The sequence below is a fragment of the Athene cunicularia genome (assembly GCF_003259725.1).
Source record: "Athene cunicularia isolate RWA chromosome 11 unlocalized genomic scaffold, athCun1 chr11_part1, whole genome shotgun sequence".
NCBI lineage: Eukaryota > Metazoa > Chordata > Aves > Strigiformes > Strigidae > Athene > Athene cunicularia.
Genome location: NW_020799113.1, coordinates 14,647,206 through 14,670,719, shown reverse-complemented (window position 1 = coordinate 14,670,719; position 23,514 = coordinate 14,647,206). Strand labels below are relative to the sequence as shown.

General features: G+C 36.8%; 1 long non-coding RNA gene across 1 annotated transcript in view; it reads left to right on the top strand.

The window, feature by feature from the left end:
- Nucleotides 1-6,732: 6,732 nt before the first annotated feature.
- The window catches only part of LOC113484378, a 63,973-nt gene continuing 47,191 nt past the window's right edge, over nucleotides 6,733-23,514 (top strand). Inside the window, exon 1 of the long non-coding RNA XR_003399211.1 lies at nucleotides 6,733-6,871. This is a non-coding gene — a long non-coding RNA (uncharacterized LOC113484378). The remainder of the gene's footprint in view (nucleotides 6,872-23,514) is intronic.

Genomic DNA, 23,514 nt, shown 5'->3' with positions numbered 1-23,514 from the left:
ACTAATAGTGCTCCTAATATTTTCCATTTGGTGTCTGCATTCAGCATCAAGCAAAAATCTCATTATTTTGATTTATTAGTGATTACTTTTCAGTAGTCCATAATTTGAAAGTAAAATGGGATTTCAAGACAGCAGTGGCTTTTGTTTCTGCTGGTGAGAACTGAACCAGTGACCACTTGCACCAGTAATGTTTTTCATATCTCTTACAACAGTAGCTGCCTACTGTTTATCCAAGCAGCAGTCCTCTATCTACGACTACTAGGGTGACTTTGTATGTTTAGCCGTTTGCTAAAGAGTCTCAAAGTCTTCTAAAACATTAGTTCATTTTTCAGATATAACAGCCTTTTTGTACGTGGTGTTAAACCTACTAGAGTAAGTTTACTGTCTTTCTACAGGGAAGATGAAACAGTAAAATGGGCCTATTTTCTCCCGCTGGTCTATTCCCTCATGTTCAGTAAATGTCTTGAATGAATTTGTTCTCAACTAATTGCTTGCTTTTGCTTCAGATAAGAGCTAGTAAAATAGCTGCATGTAATTATGATATCTTCTTAATAAGCCTTCCATTTGTTTAAACTTTAAAAAGGCAGCTGAAAATATACTGTACATTATCATATGAAAGAACTGCAGAAAGCGCTTCTCTCTTCAAAGTGCAGAGTGGACTCGTGTCAAAGTGATTTCAAGTAAAGTGGAGGTTAAGAAAAAAAAGCCTTTTTGACCATGGGCTATTCAAAGATGATTTTGATTAATACAAACACATTTCATCATTTGTACTTGAAAACATTTTAAATTACCTTGCAACCACAACCGATGTACTTTATTAGTTTTGTCTTCACTTTCATTAACTCAGTGCTTACAACATCATGGATTCATTTAGTTTAAATTGTTTGGCTTTTTGTTTTTAGCTGGTGGCATTGAGAGGACTTTTCACAGGAAGCTTACAGGCAGTTACTACAGCCCTAATTCAGTGTTTCTACTTTCCAAGCCCTCCATCTGCCTGTAATTATACATCATGGGTATAAATCAGCCTTCCTTGTACTCCAAAATTAAATAATGAAAGGTGACAATGCTAACTGGGGAGAATGATAAGATATGCTGTCAAAACTGAAAGTGTGTGCCTCAGTTTCATCCATGAAAAATGGCCTGCTTCACAAAACAAAAGGCTTGGACAAAAGACCATACATTCTGTTCATTTTACATGAAAAATAATGGCCAGAAATTTTTCTAAGATATGGAAAATGCAAGCAGACTTGAAAAATATGTGGAGAAAACATCCCATGAATTTTAATTGAAATGCGAGAAAGAACAAAGTGCTTGTGAATGTAACAGCATTGAAAACAAGATATTTGCTACAGAGCACTATAACTGGAATACTTTTAACAGTTCTCAGCCTGCAATCTCATTAGTTCTCATACTTGCACATTTTCCATGCTTATGCAAAACCCTTTACACTTTTCATTTAGAAACATTAATTTAGAAACCTTTTCCACCGTGAATTCGTGCTACTTCTGAGGAGAACTGAGCTCTGGTGCACTTGATACTGGTTCTCAGTGGAAGTCAAAAGATTCATGTTCCAGAATGTGGATACGTGTTTTAATTTTAAATGCAGCACAGATACTTAGTTTGCCTTCTATTTATTCACAGAATAGCCATTAACGTGGTTCAAGTATAAATAGTTATGAATATTTCTGTTTAGAACTCACCTGAAAACACTGATGGGAAAACGAATGCTAATCTCTACGGAACTACAAAATAAAGGCGTGTAGAGCTACACAGTCCAGGAAAGGTACACAAATGTAGGCATATATGATGCTACTTCATATACGAAGCCATCAAAAGCTTAATCCAGACTTAAGTAAATGGAGAATCTTCTGCAGATTTCAACAGTTTGGGGCTCCAAAATGGCTCAAAACTTGGGGAGGAGGGATGCTTTTTAGAAATGTCTAGATGACAACAGACTCAAACAGATGTATTTTTAATATCTTTAGCACAGTTAAGAAAGTAAATAGTTTTTGAAATTATAATGTTAAGGTGCAATAAAATAAAATACCTTGGGAACAGTCGGGGGCAAACATAATTTTTAGTATTTTCCTATTTTCCTCTTTTTTTTTTTTTTTTTTCCCCCCTCCTTTTTCCTGTGCTCTGTTGTATCTGGTTTGTTTGTTTCTGAAGCACCACGGGTTTAATTTAAGAGTTGTGAATCTGACTGGGGCTTTCTGAAGCACCTGAGGGCATCTTTTCCCCGGTGTTTTAGACATCAAGGAAGCCATCTGTATCCTTAAGGACCTAAAGAACTCTGACAGTCTGCGTTGGGGTAGAGGAGTGCAGTGACTTTGAACTGCAGAAGTGTTTGGAAGTTGGAGTGCTTTTAAAAATACTGGTAGAGAGGTGCAGTGAGAGTTGTTGGCTTTGCATTTAGCCTGAAACCTGTTTTTATAAGTTTGTATGACATTCTCATAGGCCTTGCTTGTAATAGTAATTAAAACACAAATACATTGCTCTACCAGTGGGTTTTTCTTGTTGCTTTTTCATTTATATAAACACAGAGATTTGTTGCTTTGATGTGTGTATGGAACCGAGTCCCATATTACTGGGAATTAGTTTAAATTGTATGAAAATGCTGCTTCTGTAAGCAATACTCATGAAGAGAAGCTAATACACATATTTATGTTAAAGCATGTATTTTGTTCCAGAGAAACACACAGCTATTAAACAGCGAATCCTACAATTCGGGGTGGGAGGAGGGGAGTTAAGTAGGCAGTGGAATGCTACTCTGAAGTTCAGTGCTGCAAGTTAACATTATAGTGGCAGTATCCAATCAGTATTTTTAATTCTTTTAATTACTGAAATCTCTAAAGTAGATAATGGTGTGGAATATACACATGTATCTGTAATAAACAACATGTATCTTGAAGGAATGGATTTAGTTTTGGCAACAACGTGATAGGGAGATCAAAGAGCTAGCTGGCATTAAAATGATTTAGATACATTTGTCATAGGCAGCTGTTATGCTAATCTCATTTATGCAGTTGTCAGCTGATAGGTTCTGATGAGCCAGCTTAGTGGGAAAATCATTAGTAGATCCCTATTGTGATAAATGTTATTTATTACTGTCAAATGGTATTAATGTTTGATTCAAAGATGGGAAATGGGCATCATCTACATGAAGTTCATCCATTCATGGTCAACGATGACAAAGGGAACTGTTGAATTCCAGCCAAAGGAACTTCATTTCTGTAAGAAAAAAGAATAATGGATTTAATTTGCATATGTTTTAAAAGGGTAATGAAGTAATATGATGTTTATCTTGGTTGAAGAGTGGTAATTTTTGCTGGCATGGCTCCAGCAACATTTGAGTCATTGTGCAGCATTTGCTGTTCAGTTGTTGGTTGTGGAAGGGGCTTTTCAAAGCAGCAGGTGCATAAGGGGGGAGAAAACTAAAATGATTTATTCATTAGGCCAAAAAATGAGCAATCTTGGTGTCTTTCCCCTTACCCTCCAGAAATATATTTGCAACCATCTTCCTTCATTTTTCTTTTGCTACATCCATTTCTGAGTTTCTTTTCCTATCTGTGGCATTGCCTCTTGAATTACGCATAGAACCACACAGATTTCCACTCCATCTTTGTTGTGATTTGACTTTTTTTCCACTTCACCTAAATATATAAATGCAGAGAGACAGTAGCATCCCTTTCCAAACTATCAGGCAGATAGAAGTTGGGAGTTAGGGGATGGTCACATATGGCTGTAAAATGGAGGGGTTTTGTTGTTTCTTTTTCTTTTTCTAAAAGAAAAAAACCCAATATTTTGGCAAATTAGCTGTGCAGCTGGTTTTTAAGTTGTTGAACAGTGTTCCCTCTGCTTGTGAATTTGCATGGAGACATCCCTCTTTCTCCTCTCTATTCTAATACAGCTGCAGTGCTGTAATCTATTTATATTTTTTTAAGGTAATAACCCCCCCCCAAAAAAAACCAACCCCCAAACCCAAAAAAACCCAACCCACAAACGTAAAACAAACTCATCCCAACCAAAACCTAATTATGGTGCAACTAATCCTACAGTGGCTAATTATAACTGTTCATTACCAAACAGGCATCAGAACATTTAAACAGTATTGTGGTCTATATTCTGCTGCTAGCATATTTATTTTTTTATACATAAATTAATTAATTCAGAGTACTCTGGAAGTTTTAGATAATTTTGTAAAGTTAATAAATAATGAAGTGACAATGGCAACCTAAGGAAGAACTGACCAAAAAAGTAATATAGTTAACACTAAGAAAAACAAAATCTCCCACCTCTTTCTGCTGGTTCTGTCCTGAGTCGTTCATTAATAGCCTTCATATTTAAGTAATAAGAAATTCCTAATGATCAAGACAATCTTGGTCCTTTTAAAGTCAGGCAGATGCTAAATTCTCATTGATTTTTTAGCAAGAAATGAATGCATGATCCTTTCATCTAGACATACTCGAATTCCTATGGAAAAAAAAGAGAATATTTTCAGTTGCTATTAGTGGTATTGGAGCATGGATGGAGATAGGTACTATATGCAATTCTGTAAATTAAATCTAGTAATTTATATTTTGCAAATGAACTGGTAGCAGTTAATGCTCTGTAAAACATGTAGATAAAATACTACAGGGGGTTATGCATGTCTTGACTCTAAAGAATTTGGATCCTCTTTTAGTGATGTATCTGCTCTAGATCAGTGAAATTTTGGGAAGTTTTCAAGATTAGCTCTAAAAAGGCATCTACAGTATTAATTTTTGAGGTTATTAAAAAATGTGTTGCTATTCAGAGATCTGCAAAGAAAGCTTGCAGTGCTGCAAATAAACAAAAGCATCCTGTAAACTGCTGCTGCTTAAAGGTTTTTCTGACCAGTCTCAGCCCCATATTTAAAATACCTCATGAGGCTGTTCTCAATATCACACCCATCTGTCTGAGGCAGAAGTCTTATGTTGGCAACTGGAGTCTGACATCCAGAATATGAGATTGTGCATACCCAGTGGGTTACCATGCTACCAGACAGCACTGAACAGGCTGGTTTTGTGTGTTCTCTAGGTGCATATAGGAGCAGATGTTTGCTCCATTTACAATCTCTCAAGAAGCTGATCTTTCAGAGTGGTGTAGACATAGCTGCTGACTATTTGAGACTATTTGCCTAAGTGTTGTGAAGGCTTTCAGACCTCATAAACAAGACTTACCAAAGATCCCCAAGTTACCAAAACATGGATTTTGACTTGCTACAAATTACCACAACACTGCTGCCTCATGATCCATGTTGACTGCTGTCTTAGTACTGTATGAGAATCTGCTCCATCTTCACTGGGATTTTTAGAGCAAAAAAATGTTCCAATAAATATGTATAAGCTGTCTCTCCAAACAGCTGCATCTGTTGGAGGCTGTTGCAGCTAGCTCTCCAAGTTTTCTGAGTTTGAATTTGAGTCCATTTCCTTTGCTCCCTCCCCCCATGTGTGCACTTAGATAAGCGGTTTCCTTGGTTACTTCTGGCAGAAATTACAGTTGACCATAACCTGCTATTAGGATGCTATTTAGTACAATACCTGGAATGTAAAACCTCAGATCTTATCTGTATCCTAATTAATTCCTGGCATTTCTCAGGCTTTTTTTTTTTCTTTTTGCCTTTTTTTTTTTTTTTTTCCCCCTCCCTTAGCTGTGAACATACTAGTTTGAGTTAAGATAGATTTAAAAATCTTTCTGTGGGAGAGCACATATATCTTTAGCTTACTTTGATAGTTCTCTGAGGCTGTTCCTTAAAGTAGATAGATTTGTCTCAATCTGTCTTTACATTGAGATGTGCTGGGCTTGCTCCATTTGTTGTGGTAAGAGTTGCTTTGTAGGTCATAGGAGATAAACGTAGATCTTGTTGAGAGATTGCTTGTCAAACTGTGTGATATATTCCATGACTACTAACTTCTGGAGAGTGTGGGATTGTTATGACATGTATAATATACTGTAGGATTCATTCTGAAACCACTGAAATTCATCACTCACACACTGGCATATTGAATCAGTACTTTATCAAGGATACTGAAAGTAGCTAAAATTGCTTCCAGCTTACTAATAGCTAGTTCACTAGTTAACTCTGACATCAGGATTATCTCTGGAAAAGGTGCAAAATAGAAAGGAACATGTTTCAGTAGGGTTTTTTTCTTTTCTCCTTTCTTTTTTCATCTCAGATGCTGCTTGCCTTTCTGTGGTGTCACTTATAGCATTGGGGTCAATACTGTGGTGTCACTTACAGCATTGGAGTCAATACTGTATTTGTCCTGCACCACTGTGGACCATATTTGTAAGGCAAATGACTTTCCATTTGGCAGATTGTTCTTGTAATATTTAGTGAATTCTAGGTAAAACTTGATTTTCTGTTAAGAGGTGACAGTTTTGTAGCTGTAATATGGAACAGATTTGTGCTAGTTCTCTCTACTGCAGAGGATTAAACGGTATCTTGTGAAGTCATCCTTAAGCTGACAAAATATATTTTTGCTTCCTAAAAAGAAAAAAAAAAATCACCTGCTTTAGTTAAGAATTTTTGTATGTGAGATGATGAAACTTTTCTTGGTTGTGTGCAGTTTGTTGCAAGGACATGTGACCTAAGAGTTATCTGCAGAAAAACTTGTGGATGATTTAAGGAGGGAAAGGCAACAGCTGCGCCATCAGGGATTTGCTGGTTTGACATTCAGAGAGAAGTATCTTAAAGAAATTGGAGGAAAACAAGCTGTAGGATCAGCCAGCAACAATATTGAGGACAGGGGAAAAAGGAGATGCTACTGTGATCTCTGTAGAAAGCAGTAAGGCAGTGGAGCAATGAACTTCTCCTTCCATCCAGATCCAGTCTTGTGGTCTGAGGCTGGTAAGTGGGATAAAGAAAAATGTATCTCTCAGCAGCCTGATGCTGCACCTCAAGAGGGCCACTCCTTCTGCAACCTTTCTCTGTGCCCCTGCCCCCTGCCCAGTCTGGCACGGTACAGGGAAAAGGTGAGTGGGTTACTGAGAAGCTATTATTGCTGATGGAGAGAGGAAAAACAAGAGAGCAGGAGCAGCAATTAAAGGGAGGAACTTAAAGGCAGATATTAGGGAGAGGTTTTTTTTAAAGTCTTAAGACAAATACGCAGGTATCTTTGTCCATTTAGAAATTAATCAGATAATGATTACTTTGAATTTGATATCAGTGACGATAGGCATTTAAAATATGTGATGACATGTACAGTCAGGGAGCAGGGGAAATGGCTTATTCACTTAAGGATCTGTTGTAAGAGAATGAAAAGTTTTTTTCTGTCTTGCAGGAACTGTAAGTAAACTGTAAGGAAGATTGAAAATACTCAAATAACATCTGTGTTAAAACTGCAAAGGTTTTCAGGGCATGTACTGTATTTTTTTGGAAACATTCCTTTTGTACTTTGTTTGGCATCTCATGATGCATTTCAGAACAGCTTGGATAAAGTCATCAGTTGTCATCTACTTTCTGATCAAAAACTGGTGAATTAGTTTTTGACAAGTCTGGTCTGTATCACTATCCTCTGCTCTGCTCTCTTAGGCTTGCTTGCCTGTAAGCAAACATCTGTGTAAAATTATTTGCAATCAGCAGTGATGCTTTCTCCCTGCAGACACCATAGGCAGCATTTTTATAAGTTTACATGTAGACAAATCCCAGTATACATAAAGGCTGAATCTCCAGACCTTTGCACCTTATGAAGTCATTCATGTCAATGCAAAGCGAGAGGGAAATCACTCTAGACTGTAAGGAAGCCTTCTTTTAATTCCTGTTTTAGGCCTGTAATACATTAATGGCCATTAAAGAGCATAAATCTACAGGGAATGCTTTAGAAGGACCTCATGCATTCCCCTAACTAGAGCCCTGATACCATTCTCTACCAATTTAAATTATTTTCTTTCAAAGCCAATGGTAATGATACAAGGTATTATCACATGATTCTGTTTATCAGATACATATAACTCTCACTTAGAAATCTAAGCTCGGTATAGAAAATAAGTTAATTGTTGAATAACACTAATTATGCGAGATGTTACAGAACTACAATATAAATGAGAATCAATGGAAGCAAAATATTTTTTGTTCCTTCTGAGTACAACTAAATAGTTTATGTAGGGAATATAATTATCCTCTGAAGTGGGCAATACCATTTAGCTAGTTTAGTTTACCACTGCTGTACAGTTTTTACATCGCAAGTATTTCTAGGCTTTATATAATGCCATTGGCTTGGTTTTCTACTTTGGGTTTTGGAAATTATTAAAATTGTTATGATCCTGTTTCAGTAAGAATTGTTCTCTCTCTCTGAGTAGGTCCTATACATAGGTAGTCTGAATACCTTTTCAGTTTCCCAGTAACTGTGATTGGTCAATTGATTCTGCTTTTAAAAAGTTTCTGTATCTGATCCAGCATACTGATAATCACACATGTATGCATGTACACACACATCCTCACAAAATCCAAATGCATATGCTTCTCTTTCATCTAGCATCTTGATTTAAGAGGATGTAAAATCCAGGTTTATATCATAAACTTTTCATGATCTGACTAGGAAATACAACAAATGATAAAAGTTAACAAAAAGAAATGGTCCAAATACTTTCCTTGCTTGCCGGGTGATAAAAATAAAAGAGTACTGCCAGATCTAATTAAGTTTGCTGGCTCCTCTCCTGTTTTTGAGCTACTGTCAGTGATCTGTTCTTGGCAGAGGAGATATAGATCAAATGCAGGAGAGCCTTCACAACAAGGGGTTCCCTCCAAAAACACGTTTTCTACGGTTATTCTGCTTGACCAATGAGATCAGGCAGGTCTCCAAGGGAAGACTGGCATCCTCTGAACTCCTAACACCACTTCTTGTAGCACTTAATGCTTTCCCAGGAGGTGGTTAAAAAAGATAAAATTTGACAGTACATCCAAGTAATAAGTCTTTCACTTCTATTTTTCTTCTTTCCCTCTCTCCCTTCAACCTAAGGCATTGCAGCTGAATTCCTTTGAGACTATATTAGAGCTAATGTGAGCCAGTCATGTTTGGATAATTAATGAAGATGACAGGAACACAACCAGTGTATTTGCAGGTGGTTATCCAATCAAGTGAACACATCTCTCCCAGTTCACTTTATCTGGCTGGTCAATAGCTAGGGTGGTATTTAAATTATTTCACTGCATTGCTTTTGTTGGGATTTCGATCTGTAGTAGTTAATAAAGAGTCACTTTAAGGAGACTGAAATTAGATTACATTACAACCGACACTTCTAGAATTAATTTTACAATTCATGATTTTAATTTTGGTGAAAATGTATTTAAAAGTATCTCTTGTCAAATTCTCAAACATAATGAAAGTTGGTAATCTGATTAAGCTGGTTTGGGTAGTTACTAAGGCTGATATGAAAAGACTATTGAGGCTAAGAAAATAGCAGATTTAAAAAAAAAATTAGCAGCATTGCAACAAAAATCATATAATGTTTTATAAATCTGGTCACTTAACACAGTCATGCCATGTGGTAATTCTGAAGATATTGCATATATTAAGAACATTCATAAGCAACTAAGGGTCAGTCTCTTCTCCTCTGAAGCTCATAAGAATCTGATTTCCAAGAATCTTCGATTGAGTTTGGCCAGACCTGGATAAAAGAACCAAGGCTGTTTTGGAAAGAAAGCTGGCAAGCTGGGGGAATGAGGGGTGGCCTTGCATATTGTGTAGTCCTTGTGGAATAGCATGATTTCAAAGGATGCGCTGTGACAAACTATGTTACCTGAGTCATAAACAATTCCTTGCAATTTCAAAACCTTATTAGTAGGGTCTTGTTCAAGGAGTAGCTATGCCATTAATATGGGCTTGGACAAGCATGCAGCAGGAGTAGATGAGTTATTAATTCTAATATCTTGATTTTTTTTTTTTCCTCTGGGTAACTGTGGTGCTGACCATCACCTGCCCGGTCACCCATAGAGCATGGTGTAAAATCACTTGTGATACAGCAGTACTGCTACATGACATCCAGCACTCCTGACCATCACTTCATATAGCCACTCTGATAATGCTGGTCATCATGATACTTAGTTTTCTCTCTCCAATTATGTAATCAGTAAATAGATTTATTGAAGCAAATAGCTTTCCTAAATTCTCTTCAACTCACTATATTTCCTTCACTCTAGGTGGATAGATTTTCCCATGTATTTTCTTCAATATTCTGTATATTTGAAAAAGATTTTCATCTGCTAGGATCTTTTTTCAAAGAATGCTAGCTACTCACTCCTTTGTGAACTACATTTATTTTTAGAGTTTCTCTAACACTGAGTGCTCTTTTAATATCTTCACTCTTATAATATTATTCTTATACTAAAGGGACAAGAACTATGGCCATATTCCAAATGCTGCTTCAAGTCCCCTATGTAGTATTAGAATGATTTATTCCAAGTCTTACTCTTGTTTACTATACATATCCTAGGAACTCTCTTGCCTTATTAATGTAAATACTGCTGATCCTTGTGCAGATGGTTTTAAAGTTCTTTCCAGCACCTGGACCATATTCAACTCCTGTTAAATGTTTTGTGGTGTATGACCATTGAGAGCGCACCTTTTAGTTTTCTTTGGTCATCTTATAACCTTCTCTTTCTTTACAATGATTTGCAGATGCCAGTGAAACCACTAACAGTATCAGCCTGTGATCCTAGTCTATTTGTCATTCAGAATTTTATTGCCATTCTCTTTTTGTCTTTACAAGCTCTATTCTCTGGTTTTGTTTCATCAGCAAATTTCTTCACCTTCATACATATTTCATGTCCTAGGTCAGTGATATATAAAATGAACAAAAGTGGGCCTAATACTGATTCTTGTGGCATTCCACTAATCCCTCTCTCCCAAACTGCTTTGCCTCATAAACAGCTTCTGTCTGTGACATTTAAGCAAGTTCCCTATCCACATATGTGGCTCACCCCAATACCATACTTAATGACTTTGGACCAAATGCTCTTTTCAGTTGTGTGGTGCAGAGGGAAATAAAAGACTGAAAGAAGGGCAGAAAGGGAATGGAGGAGGAAGCAGAGACTTAGTGACCTTTCTAAAATCCATGCAACTTAAATTCCTTCTGCTGTGTCTCCTCAATTAAACTTTATTTTTTTTCAGGTGACTCTTCCACTCTGTTTTTACTCTTGAAGGTAAACTCTCAGCTTGGTGGCTCAAGATAACAATTTAGTTATTTGTTTAGATGTATTGGTTTTATTTCATGATTTTTGGTTACTATTTCACTTGTACTTTTAAACCGTTTATCCTGAAAGCATGTAAGTTAGCCCGGGTTAGTAAGGCAAGAAAATAAGCAAGTCCCATTTTTTTTGAATTTAAGTTGAAAAGGGGACAGTGTACAATAAAAGTGTTTCTCATGTTAGAACCAATGCAAAGTTTTATACCAAACAGTTATAAAAATTACTTAGATCCTTAGATTACTTAGGTCACGTTTCTCTTTTCAAAGATCTTCTTCTTTCTGCCTGTCTCAAGACCTTTGAGCTACCTTCTCGTTGTCTGGAAGTCATGTGTCTGCCAGTTTCTTCGTGGAGCTCCTTTATGAATAATGATTAAAGAGTTAGAGGGTTTTAGTACTGTATAATTATTATTTTAATAAATTATTATTTTCTTTCCCGTGATGGGTCTGTGGTATCTCCTATGTTGATCTCTTGGTTTTCATGTGGAGTAACTGGATGGTATTTTGTTAATCCTAACTATTTATACTATTCACTTTTTCATTCTTCAACTCTGTTTTCTTGATATATAATATTTCAATTTATCCTGTACACGCTTTTTTTTTTTTTTTTTTTTAAATAAAGATTTGTGTTGGTTTTGTATCTCACAATGCAGCCTTTTCCTTCTATAGTTTGTTTTTTGTTGTTTGCTGTCTCTGCATATTTTGATTCCTAGCCCATTTATTACTAGAAAGTGTGTGTTTTTCTTTCTCTGAGAACTTTTCTTCTCCATATTGTCCACTTTGTTCAGTATTATATTTGTTTACATTTTATCCAGCCCTGTTTTCAGACTTCATTCTCCTGAAACTTTCTTCATTATATTTTATTTTTATCTCACTTAAGCATGGATAAATTCATACTGCTTAGGTCTTCACTATATACATATCCTTTCTACCTATTAACTACAGTCAATTCAAATAATTCATGGCTAAAATCTGATCATAATTGCTCTAATGCCCTGGAAGAGAATCCAAATATTCCCATTACCTCTGATATCCTCATTCTTAGCTTTCTCTCTGGGATTTACAAATGTGTCTTCACTCTCTCCTGACACAGTGGAAAAATCAACTGAGGTCATTTGGATCTGGTCTCCCTTAATTTAAAGGTGGACGAAGGAAGAGATGAACTCTTTATTTAGCCTGTTTACTGGTTTTAAAATGGGCTGGGACCATATGATTCATTGTAAGCATTGGTGGCACTACGCTTGCCATTCTTGATGCTGCTGGTTGCTTTTGTAGAAGTTTAGAGTTCCATGTTCATTTAAAGGAAGCTAAGTTTGCACATATCAGATATTGCAGATTCTGGAAATTCAGACACGTATCACTTGAGAAAGCTATATCTTGACTGGTGGAATGGTTAGTACTTAGAAGTAAATATGAAATATGTAGAATCTGTCAATTCCTTGTCCTTTAGTACAGAGATGATACAGTCTAGATCAGCGAATATTGGATTTGGGAGTAGAGTGGCCTCGAGGTATAATCCTGAATCCACCACAGATTTGCTGTGTGTCTTAAGGCAAGTTGCTTTTCTTTGTCTTGCTTTTCTTGTATGTAAAATGAAGGAGTTTGAAAAACAATTACTTTGGAACTTTTGAGGTATTCTGGTACTTGGTTTATGAATAATGTAGGAAAGAAGACTATAAAATGAACATGTCTGTTATCAGTGCAGGGTTTATATGGTGTGAAGTAAATAGTGTATGGGTTTCTGCAGAGAACGAGCAGAAGAAAATAATGGAACAGGTTCCTCCTTCCCTGAGTGCTGAACACACTATGCACTGAATGAGTCATTGGGATCCTGTAGGAAAATAATGTAGGAAAAAAATGGAAATTGTTCCATTTTTACCTCATTTCATCTGATACCATGAATAACTGCTTATGCCTTGCAGTTTTTATGAGTATGGTGCATCAGTCTTTAGAGGAACTTGGATGAACCTGGTCTGAGTCTTAAGTTTGAACTGAGCAGATGAGCTACACATATTTCAGATTATCACTGTGAGCATTTTCATATGTGTAGTAAATAACAACATACCTTGTCTCTTAACTGCAGAGTTAGAATGAATTACACAGCTGCTTCAGACAGGTGTATAATTAAGTTCATTATTTTTGGGTGTTGAATTATTACAATGAGCAGTTTAAGGGAAACTGAATTTTGAACAGCAACATTGCTGGCGACCATTCACTTCTGTGCCAGTGCCAAAACTGGTATAGAGATTAGGAAAGAAGTTAATGATCCTAAGACAGAAAAATCTTTTTTATCATCCCTGAGGCAAGTTTGTTCTTAAGATGCTTGGGTGACCTGGGTCCTCTGTGAAACAAATGGTGATATATGGCTGTCCATGCCAGCTATGAACTTACTAGGTGACATAATGCCTAGGAACATAACACAAGGATGAACCCATCTTTCCTCCCCTGTGTTAATTCAGAAACAAACGTAACAAATATAAACTGACTGGAGAACAGGAAGAGGTTCCAGCCAGTGTGAGTCACACTCGGTTTGCAGAGATTCTTACCATTTGGCTCCCTGGTTCATTGCAAAGCTTCTGAACAAGTCGTTTCTCCTTATGACTTCATAACCTACATCATGTAGGCTATAGGCAGATTGTCTTCTGTAGATGCTTACATTAATTTTTATGTATATTGCAAGTGTATGATACACTAGTTTGTTTCAGTGCTAACAAAAATTAGGGAAGGATTTCTAATATGCCTCTCAATGTCCAGAAGGAAGAAATCCCCTTCTCTTCCGTTTGTGTCATCAGTTCAGTTTGTTTCTGGGGCTCTCATCCTGCACTTTGAGGATCTAGGAAAGGAAAATCTCAGAGATCTGAAAAGCATAACATTAAATAATTTGTCCTTTTAGAAACCACCCTCAAATTGTATAAAAGGGAATAGGAGTGTCACCACCATTTGTTTAAAATCCTCCTTGAAAAACAACCCCCTCCCTTTCCTAGATTGTGTAGCACAGTTTAACACTGGGGGAGAGGAAAATCTTTCCTCGGCAGAATATTTCCATTTTTCTTGTCCTAATTCTCTCCCCCTTCCCTCCCTTATGACCCCCATCCCCTATATGTGCCTAGGCCTCAGGTAAATGTTATCTGGAATTAAAAATCCCCTCTGTAGCTGGATGAAGGTTGATGTCTTTTCTCAAGATAACAGATAATAAAGTTTCACCTTCTCTTTTGGAGCATTTTTTTTCATCACCTATTGGCATGTTCATAATTTTAATTCTTGCTTTTTGTCTCATTCTTCAAACTCTGAACCTCTGTGCAATCAATCATTCTTCTCGTCATAGATGATAATAAAATTTTACCTGCTCAGTTTTCTAGTCCTATTCAGATTATATTGCAAATGTGATAGATATTTAATACACTTATTGGCCTACAGAGATCTTGAAGTATGTGGATTTGAACTGGACACTCATGATGCAATCCCTTTAAGTTTATTGGAATGATGGTTTGGAAATTGTAGCATATTTATTAGGGTTTTTTTTAATGGGTTCTTTAAAAAAAACCCAAACAACCACCCAACTGAACCTGCCCCCCAGTTCTTAAAGAAAAGGGTCTTGCTATATATATGGGTGTTTTTGAACTAGGTAGCTGTGTATAAGATGCATTGTAGATATAGTTACAGACTTCAGTGTGAACTGAAACACAGCAACCTTCCCAGAAGCCTTTCTGCTCCCTCTGGAGTTAGGTGGTACTGACTGAAACGTGTCTCTGCAGTTCTTACTTGGATGTGCGGAGAGCTGCAATCAGCTTTCCTGATTTCAGGACAAGTGCACTTTTCTTGAATTGTTTAGGACAGGGGATGCTAAAGTGAGACTTGTGTGGAGCCTTCACACAATGGGCACGAACAAACGTCCCTCCTCTGGGGAAAGCTTGTTTGCAGCTTACTGATTTGGGCTCGCACCGTATGTTAGGCCTGATGGAAGCTGCTGTTAGGAGGGTGCTGGCTATTAAAAAGGGCTCTCAGAAGCTCAACTCTGCATACCCCAACTATCCTATCTCCAACTCAGTGTGTTTCAAGGACATAAAATATTCGTATCAGTTTTTTCTTCACTGACCAGCAACATAGCGGATGCAGATATTTCTTACTGTCTAAATATTCAGCAGAGCCTCCAACTACTGTAATTTTTCAAAAAGATCCAATAAATTTTAGATTTTGGATTATGAAACAACCATTCAGATTTTTAGCCAATAATTAACCATATAGAATAAATTATGTAGATGTAGTCACAAGATTTACTTTTGCTGGAACACTAAAGTGTGACCTGTCCACCAACGAAGACTACTTAAATCACATGATTTGACATGATGGTTAAATCCTTGTCTGAGGACTGGGGAGCTGAGGGCCCTACATCTGCTGCAGGCTGAGGGCTGTTCTGACAGCAAACCAGTAAGGGGTACTAAGTATTTATTTTAAGGTATATTTTAAGAGTGCAAGTGTGAAGTCTGATTTTTCAGATGTTGATCTTCTCCAACTGGGGACATTCAGAGAGGGAGAGCAGTTACTGCTTCACAGAAGAAAGAAGTTTCTGCAGATTGATGGTGTCTTCTCACACCATCCTGCCATCCCCATTTCCCTTCTGTGTTCATAGTCCCCAAACAGTACCATGCTTGCAGGCATAATGAGAACAGAGCACCAATGTCAACTTTTCAGTTGTTCAAAATCTGTAATTTCATCCCCAAAAGGTGTTTTCTTATGAGAAAGGAAGCACACTTTTTTTTTCTGCATTTTTTTTTTTTTTTTCCTGCCAGGGACAGACTGAAGCTGAATGCTTTAGCTAAAAAGGCATTCCTTGCTGGAATAATCAACTTTGTTTGTTTTAATTAAAACTGACTTAGTGCTTGAGAAAGCTGCTGGGATTATGGTAGTAGAGGAAAATGAATGGTTTTGCTGAGTAATAAACTTATGCGAGAAGGTAGTTGTGGTTGCTATTCTTTAGCTCAGTTCCAAAGAACCAAATTTAATGTACACGTTAGTGGTAATTGAGAGAAGACAGGTTATCATGAGTTTATCAATTTATAAAAATAACCAGTTTGCTTTCCATCAAATAGATTGAGTGGAATTAATAGCCATCTTTCAAGAAACTGGTTGGAAAAATGTAAGCTGTACTTCAGGAGTTATTTCAGTTTTCTGTGGTGGCAGTTTAACTGTAAATCAGTGTGCAAAAGTGCATGCAGGCAGCTGAAGACATGGCTTATTGTGTTGTATGTGGGAAAGATATTGACTTTGTGTTCTACAGCTTGAATATATCTATCTTTCTATATGTACAGCATAAATATTACAGCTAGAGTGGTTGAAAAATTTTGAATATCAAGTGTAGGCATGGAATTTTTTATTGGCTTTTCACCAATTTTCTGTAAGATAGAAATGCTCTGTGTCTGCCAGTTCATTTAATGAGGTTTTGCTGCAATTGCAAGTGAAATCTCCCTGTATCACAGAACTCTGATTTATGTATGACAGTGCAGTGTGTGAGCTGCAGGTCAAACAGTAAATATCCTACCTGCAGCTAAGATGGCATTGTATTTATGACATTATCTTTTAATTTATCTGTGTTCTGATATGATCCCCATACTATGTTTTCTGAACATTGGGTTTAATTTTTGATCTTAATGTAGATTCTTCAAGGTGACTTTTAGTTAAAAACCTCTTTCAGCTTCAGTTTCCCAGTTTTTAAATTTAGATATTTGCATATGTTAGGAGGTGCCATGACTGCAAAGTTCATATTTGTCAGTGTTACAGGAGAAATAAGTGACAGAGAGCAAATACCAAAGTTACCAAGAGCAAACTTCAGAAACCCTAACAAGATAAAAAGCAATGACAGTAGTTGCTATTTTAATTTAAATTTTATTTTAACACTAAAGTTTGAAATTGAAAAGAAACTGGTATGCACAAAAAAAAAGCATAATCTGTATATATCATATGGTGGTTGGCTGATGTTTCTATGAATGCTTATACAATTTGAATTGTCTCTTGCTACCACTGTGAAGTTCTAAATAGGAAACAGTTCATGATGGCCTGTAGCCATAAATAAGTCTTACTTCTCTTTGTACTGTTTGTAATCAGAAAATAACAACTTATTAAATGTGAATACTGAAGTGGCAAAATTTCCTTTAAACTTTAAAGGAAAGGTTCTGATACCATGAGATACGTTTTAGTTTGTACTTTGACGATTGTATCATGTTTCATAATTTAGTTTGTTATTGGAAGCATATTAAGCTTTAGACAGCAGCTGTACCTAAGCGCATTGCTGTGCCTCCAAGTTTAAAGGAAAGTTTGGGGTTTCCAGGGGAAAAAAAAAAATGCTAACCAAACCTCATCACAGTTACCAATGAGACTTTTTTCCCTCCTAAGTTAGAATGCTGTGTATGGTTTCTCTTCAGTGAGTTGTTCCTCTAACTATTCTATCAGAAGCAGTCATTCTGCTAATGAAGATATTCAGAACTCCAGTGAAGGCAACTCAGATTTTCAAGTCTGACAGTGACTGAAAACCAACACTTGATGCTAACAATCTCCCCAGCCACAGCCAGATTTATTACCTGTTCTTAAATGCTCTTATTCTCTCTCTCTTGATCCCAGAACACCGACCTAGTTAAAGTCTTGATCCTCAAGGCTTCAGTTATTCTGTATGTCTTGTCTAGTTGATGACAGCTGACAAGTACACTTATTGGGAACAACCTGAATTCCCAATGCCGGTGACAGGGGATACTGGTACTGCTCAGGCAAGCTTTGTCAGTGCTGGACATACTTCTGAAAAGCTCACCCTCTTGACATCAGATTGACTCAACAGTTCAGTGAATGTTGCAGTGTCCCTCTTTTTGCAAAAGTTTATCCTCAGTAACAAATCAAAAAATAACATGATGTATTTTGTCCACATCAGGGAAGACCTTTTGTCGATGCAAGCAGGTAGAAGATGTAGAGAAGGAGGGCATGGAAGAGAGATTACAGGGAGGAATCAATTTATAATCCTACTTTAAATGACTGGCAAATACAGTGCTTTTGCATTCTCATTAAGTTTTGCTGAGTATTTCTACTGTAAGGTAGCATTGGGCTTATATATTCCAAATCTGTCTTCCAAAGACAAAATATGGTCACAGGATTCTGTGTATCTCCTTTTGCCTCAAGGCTGCTAATTTGAGAGACTTCATGTACAGGAATGACAGTGGCAGTATTCCTGTCTTCCAGACCATCAAATCTTGTTGGTCATGCATAAACCATCTTTGGTTCTCTTTAATATACAGTATTTAGAAATAATCCAGTTCTCTGCTGATGACTCAGTCTCATCCTTGAATATCCTTAAATTCCCAAGAGCTGAAATGGGTATTGTGGGGAAACTCAAGGGTTTACCTCTCAATAGCACTCATGTCTGTGGCAGAGACAGCTTCAGCAGAATTTGTAAGACTCTAGTGTCTTATGCCTCTTCTGTTAGTCCTAAACTTCTAGAATTAAACATGTGAAAACTGCCACAGACAATTTATACTGCATAAAGTTACTAAATTAATCTTGGTTTTGCCCAATAGTCTTGATTTTCAAGCTGTTTCTGAAAGCTAGCCTTGCAAATAAGCAGATATTTTCTGTTAAAATATTTTATTTTTCAACAGTATTTTCTGTACTCTCAAACCTGTAGATCTTTGCCTATATATTACCCTAGAAAACCATGCATTAAAGCAGTGTGGTCTTTTGTAAATAAAATAAAGTAACAATTTCCTTCATTTGACTAACCAAAAGTAGAAATAATTTTGATGCAACTGCAACCGCACAATAAACTTGTCCATTGTAATATCAAGCATTTTAAAGGAGTTTTTAGAATGAAGAGGAAAACACTGTAGATAGTCATAGACTTAAAATTAGGGGTTTTAGAGTGCATTAAGCACATGAACGTTCCAGCAAAAACAATCATAATGAGAAAAGAATCCTCAAGTAAGATACCTAAGCACCTTTAGCAAGGCTGGGTTTACACTGTAGCTGTCTTACTGCTGGGTCTTTTCAGTCTTGTGGGGAAACAAGAAGTAATTTAAGTAATTTTTTTGAGACTCATTAGCAGAGGTAGTGCTACTTTCCTTTAAGATTTTTATCTAGTAATTTCATAGAAACTGAATTGCCTAGGAATGGTGTTGAAGTCCTGGAGTAGGGCACAAGGGTCCCACAGCTACAAATATGTTTGTAGGGACCATTCACATGGACTGATCTCTTATATCTTGTTAGGATGATGTATGGACAGTCTTTCTCTAATGGAATAACCATGAACATTTTCTCATCAAGGGCTTAGAAAAATTCATGTGCAAATGCATTGTATGACTTTAACTGAGACTAAGTGAAACTGATGCCAGCTTTGATATGAAATTTTATTAAGTTTCTGTTTCTCAGAACACAACAGAAATCTGACAATCAAAAACTACTTCGTATATTTTCCTTGACTTGTATCAGGAGGCAGGAGCAGGTGCTGGTTTAAAACGCTTTAAAGTTTTTCCTTCTCATTGTGATGATAAAACAGTAGAAATACTGACTGCCTGTCACATATCAAGTGATTAAGATACCAAATTGCCCATGAGGTGTTTGTAACAGGAGATTTTAGTACCTCTGCTGTTGTAATACATAGTTACTATAATCTGTGCCCTCTTACTTGCTATAAAATGAAAGGTAGAGCCCAGCATTTGGATATGTTCCAGGGCAGGTATAAACCAAGTTTTAAAGTTCAAATTTGCATATTTTACACACGTTTTTGAGATAGATGATCAGGAGGGGCAGATACTAGAGCTTAGAGAAGAGCATCAGAAACTCTTCTCCAATGTAATTTTGTACCTGTTATCATGATAATTGTCAATAAATCAGTGTTGGGGATGTTCACTGAATATGTCATAGGTTTTGTTGTGTGCTTCACTGTCTGAAGAAAAAGAAATAAAAAGAAAAAAGGGTTATAAAAGTGAGCTATCTTATTGGAAAACTAAGATTTTTTTTTAATGGGAAATGGAAGCAGGCAGGTGTAGCAGGGCCAGTAAGGAAGTCCAGGTAAGCAGTTTTGGGAAGCATTGCCCACCTCGGTTCAAAGAATAGGAACCCATAGTTAACCAGAGAAGAACAAGGAGAACAAAGGGGCTATTCCTTGTCTTGTTCCGATTCTCAGCAGCCAAAGGGTAAAATGATATTGGACAGTGTTACAGAATACGCACACCAGATACAAATTTGTCATGTCTTTACGTTTCCAGTTTTTATTGTTTTCCCCCTGCTCCCAAAAAAAGATTTGGATACAAAGAAATTTTCTTCTTCCTAAAACACACTAGCATGCTCTCTTAATAAAACTGGGGTGTAATATTTGACTTCAGTTTTGGATACCCACCTCAATTTGCTTGGAAGAGTTTGCAGTGATATAGGCTGATACAGCCTATATATTGTCATCCTATCTTCTTGTCCTGGTTCAGCCAGGATAGAGTAAAGTTTTCCCCAGCAGAGAGAGAGGGGGAAGGGATCTCCAGCCGAGTTATTCATACCATGCTGACGTTAGGTCCGGGGGCGGAACCTTTTCCTTGCTCCTTGGCGGGTTCGGGAGAGAATTTTGCTTTCTGTAGACCAGCTAGCGGTATTTCTCTGTATATCATTTGTCTTATTCACTGTTATTGCTGTTTATTGTTGTTACCATTGATACTGTTGTTATTCAGATTGTTCTATCACTCTGTTGTATTAAATTTCTTGTTATTTTAGCCGGGGTCTGTGTCTAACTTCCAGCCCGACCGGCGCGGGTGGGGGAGGGGCAACAGCAACGTGCTCTCTCATCCCGGAAAGAATTAAAACTTGCACACTTATTGTATCATGAAAAAACATGACTCTTTCATGACTCCAAAGGTCTGTAGTAGATGGAAAGAAAAGTACATCTGAGTGATCTTTCTACAGTCAATTAGCTAGACTGGCAGCAGAATATTCTGGGAGTTAACTGATAGCCATATAAGTGATTGAGTTTCAGACTGAGAAACTGTTTGTTTTGCAAAATGTAAGGACCTCCCTAACTGAAATGTTATCTAGGTGACAGCCTGCCTGCATTGGTGAGAACAGTATATAGTGACAAATAGAGAGGGAGGGAAAATAAAATGAGCACTAGTTTAGCATGTATCTTGGGCAGGGGGAGATTGGAAGGGAAGGCTTGAGAACATGGGATGTAAAAAAAAAAAAAAAAAAAAAAAAATTAAAAAACCCAAAAACCCAAAAAACTGACAGTGCAAAGAGCCAGCATGATATTCGAGACATACAGTTGTTCATATGTGGACATATCATCCTAGCTGGGAAGATCCAGGTGACTGGCGTGTTAAATCAATTGCTATAATTTATTAAGGAAAAGCCAGTGGCTGAAAGTAGTGTGTCTGATGTTATTTTAAAAATAGTTTTTTAAATGATTTATTTAAAAAATAAAAATTGTGTATCAATGTTTTAACAAGTAAAACAGAAGTCAGAATTTTGGTCAGTGTCTACTAGAGGGATGCCCCACGTTTGGGGAGTGGGATGCTCCTCAAACATCCAGCTACTGTTTATAGGAAGACTGCCTTTCCTTCATTTCCCCCTCCCATCATCTTGTTCCTAGTACCGACAGGTATTGCAGTGAGTATGGGTTCAAAACAAACACGAGGGTTTTCGTATGACAGTTGAGAGTGGAATCTTTTGCAAAAGGCTTCTGTGGAAGTTAAAAGTTTATGTGAGTTGTAGGGGAGATTTACAAGGTTGTGAAAGAAACAAGTGTGCTTTTTAAGTGAATAATAGTAGTAATTAAATAAAAGTAGAAACATGCTGCATAGAAAATAGGAAATCCTCTAAGTCATAGCAAGTCTGAAGCAATTCAGTGTTCATACAAAAAAGAAAAAAAATATCTATATTTAGATTCATGGTGATTAAAACAAATCATAACCTGGCTGGTTGCGCAACTAAGAATATATGGTCACTTAGGCAAAAGTTGTCATAAGATACTGTAAATAACATGTAAACAACATAAATTTGAGCAGGTAGCACATGTCTGGTTGTTCAAAATGATTGATTTACCAAAACAGTTGTAAGGTAAAATACTGGGAATTATATACTTTAAATAAAACAAGAAATTGTAATCAGGAGTTCCTTAAAACATTTTTCAAGAATGTCTGAAAGCTGCATTCAAGAGAAATGGCAGTACTAGCTACAATATTAACCTGTCTTTAAGATGTGAAAGCAAGTATAAAGATATAACAAATATGAAGATAAGTTCTGCAAAACTATGAGAAAAGCAAATCGACAGATGATTCTAAGATAGTAGAGCTATAGACCATAAGCAAGGATGAATTAGCAATAATCAAGACATGCTAACAAAAGGCATTGAGCCTCTACAAGATGAGAGTAATAGAACTACGGTTGATCAGAATTTTTCTACTTAGGGAAGAAAAAGATAATGTATTCATGATATGGTGATAATGAAATAGTTTGATTTGGTTTATGGAAAAACTACAAGGGATAATGAACAGCTACTAAAGCTGGATATCTTAAAATCAGCTCAGAGTTTTAAAACCACCTGGGAAGCTTTCTGGATCATCAGTTTTGATTTTCACTGAGTCTTGTAACATAGAGGGTATTTTATATGAGTGCAAGAAAGGCAATGTTCTTCCAATATTTTAAAAAGGTAAATGGTATGATCTAGATATTTATAATCTCATACTATCAGGTTATAATTAGGAAATGGACCCATTTTGTCCAACATCTGGGTAGCTGCCAGATCATAATGGTTGTTTTTTGATTGTTTTCTTTCATGAACTGGAGTAATACAAGGTGATTGAATTCTGGTTGCGTTTCAGTGGAAATATGCACACACTTTATAGGATTTTATTTTCTGCACTTGGATAAAAAAATCATAGTATAGTATTTTGTGGAAATTTCAACCATGTATCTGCTAAGTGGAAATTAGATTGGGACAAACTGAGGAATAGGTTTGGATTACATGATTCATATATAAACTTTTTCCAAAATTCATAGAGGAGACTTTTGCTTTCTACTTAGTCTCATCTTTATGTTAAACAGGTAAGTACATTAAAGTGCCGGATATGATCTCCTGAGCTTTCAGTGTTACTCTTCACATGACTTGCTCTGTAGTAACAGAAATTCCTCTGTCTGACTGCTAAGCAAAAAACAATCTCTTGCAAATATGTATGTATTCTCTGTAAAAAACCCAAAACAAATGAAATACAAACAAAGCGACAACAACAACAACGCAAAACCGACACCCCCCCCCCCCCCCCCCCCCCCCCCCCCCCCCCCCCCCCCCCCCCC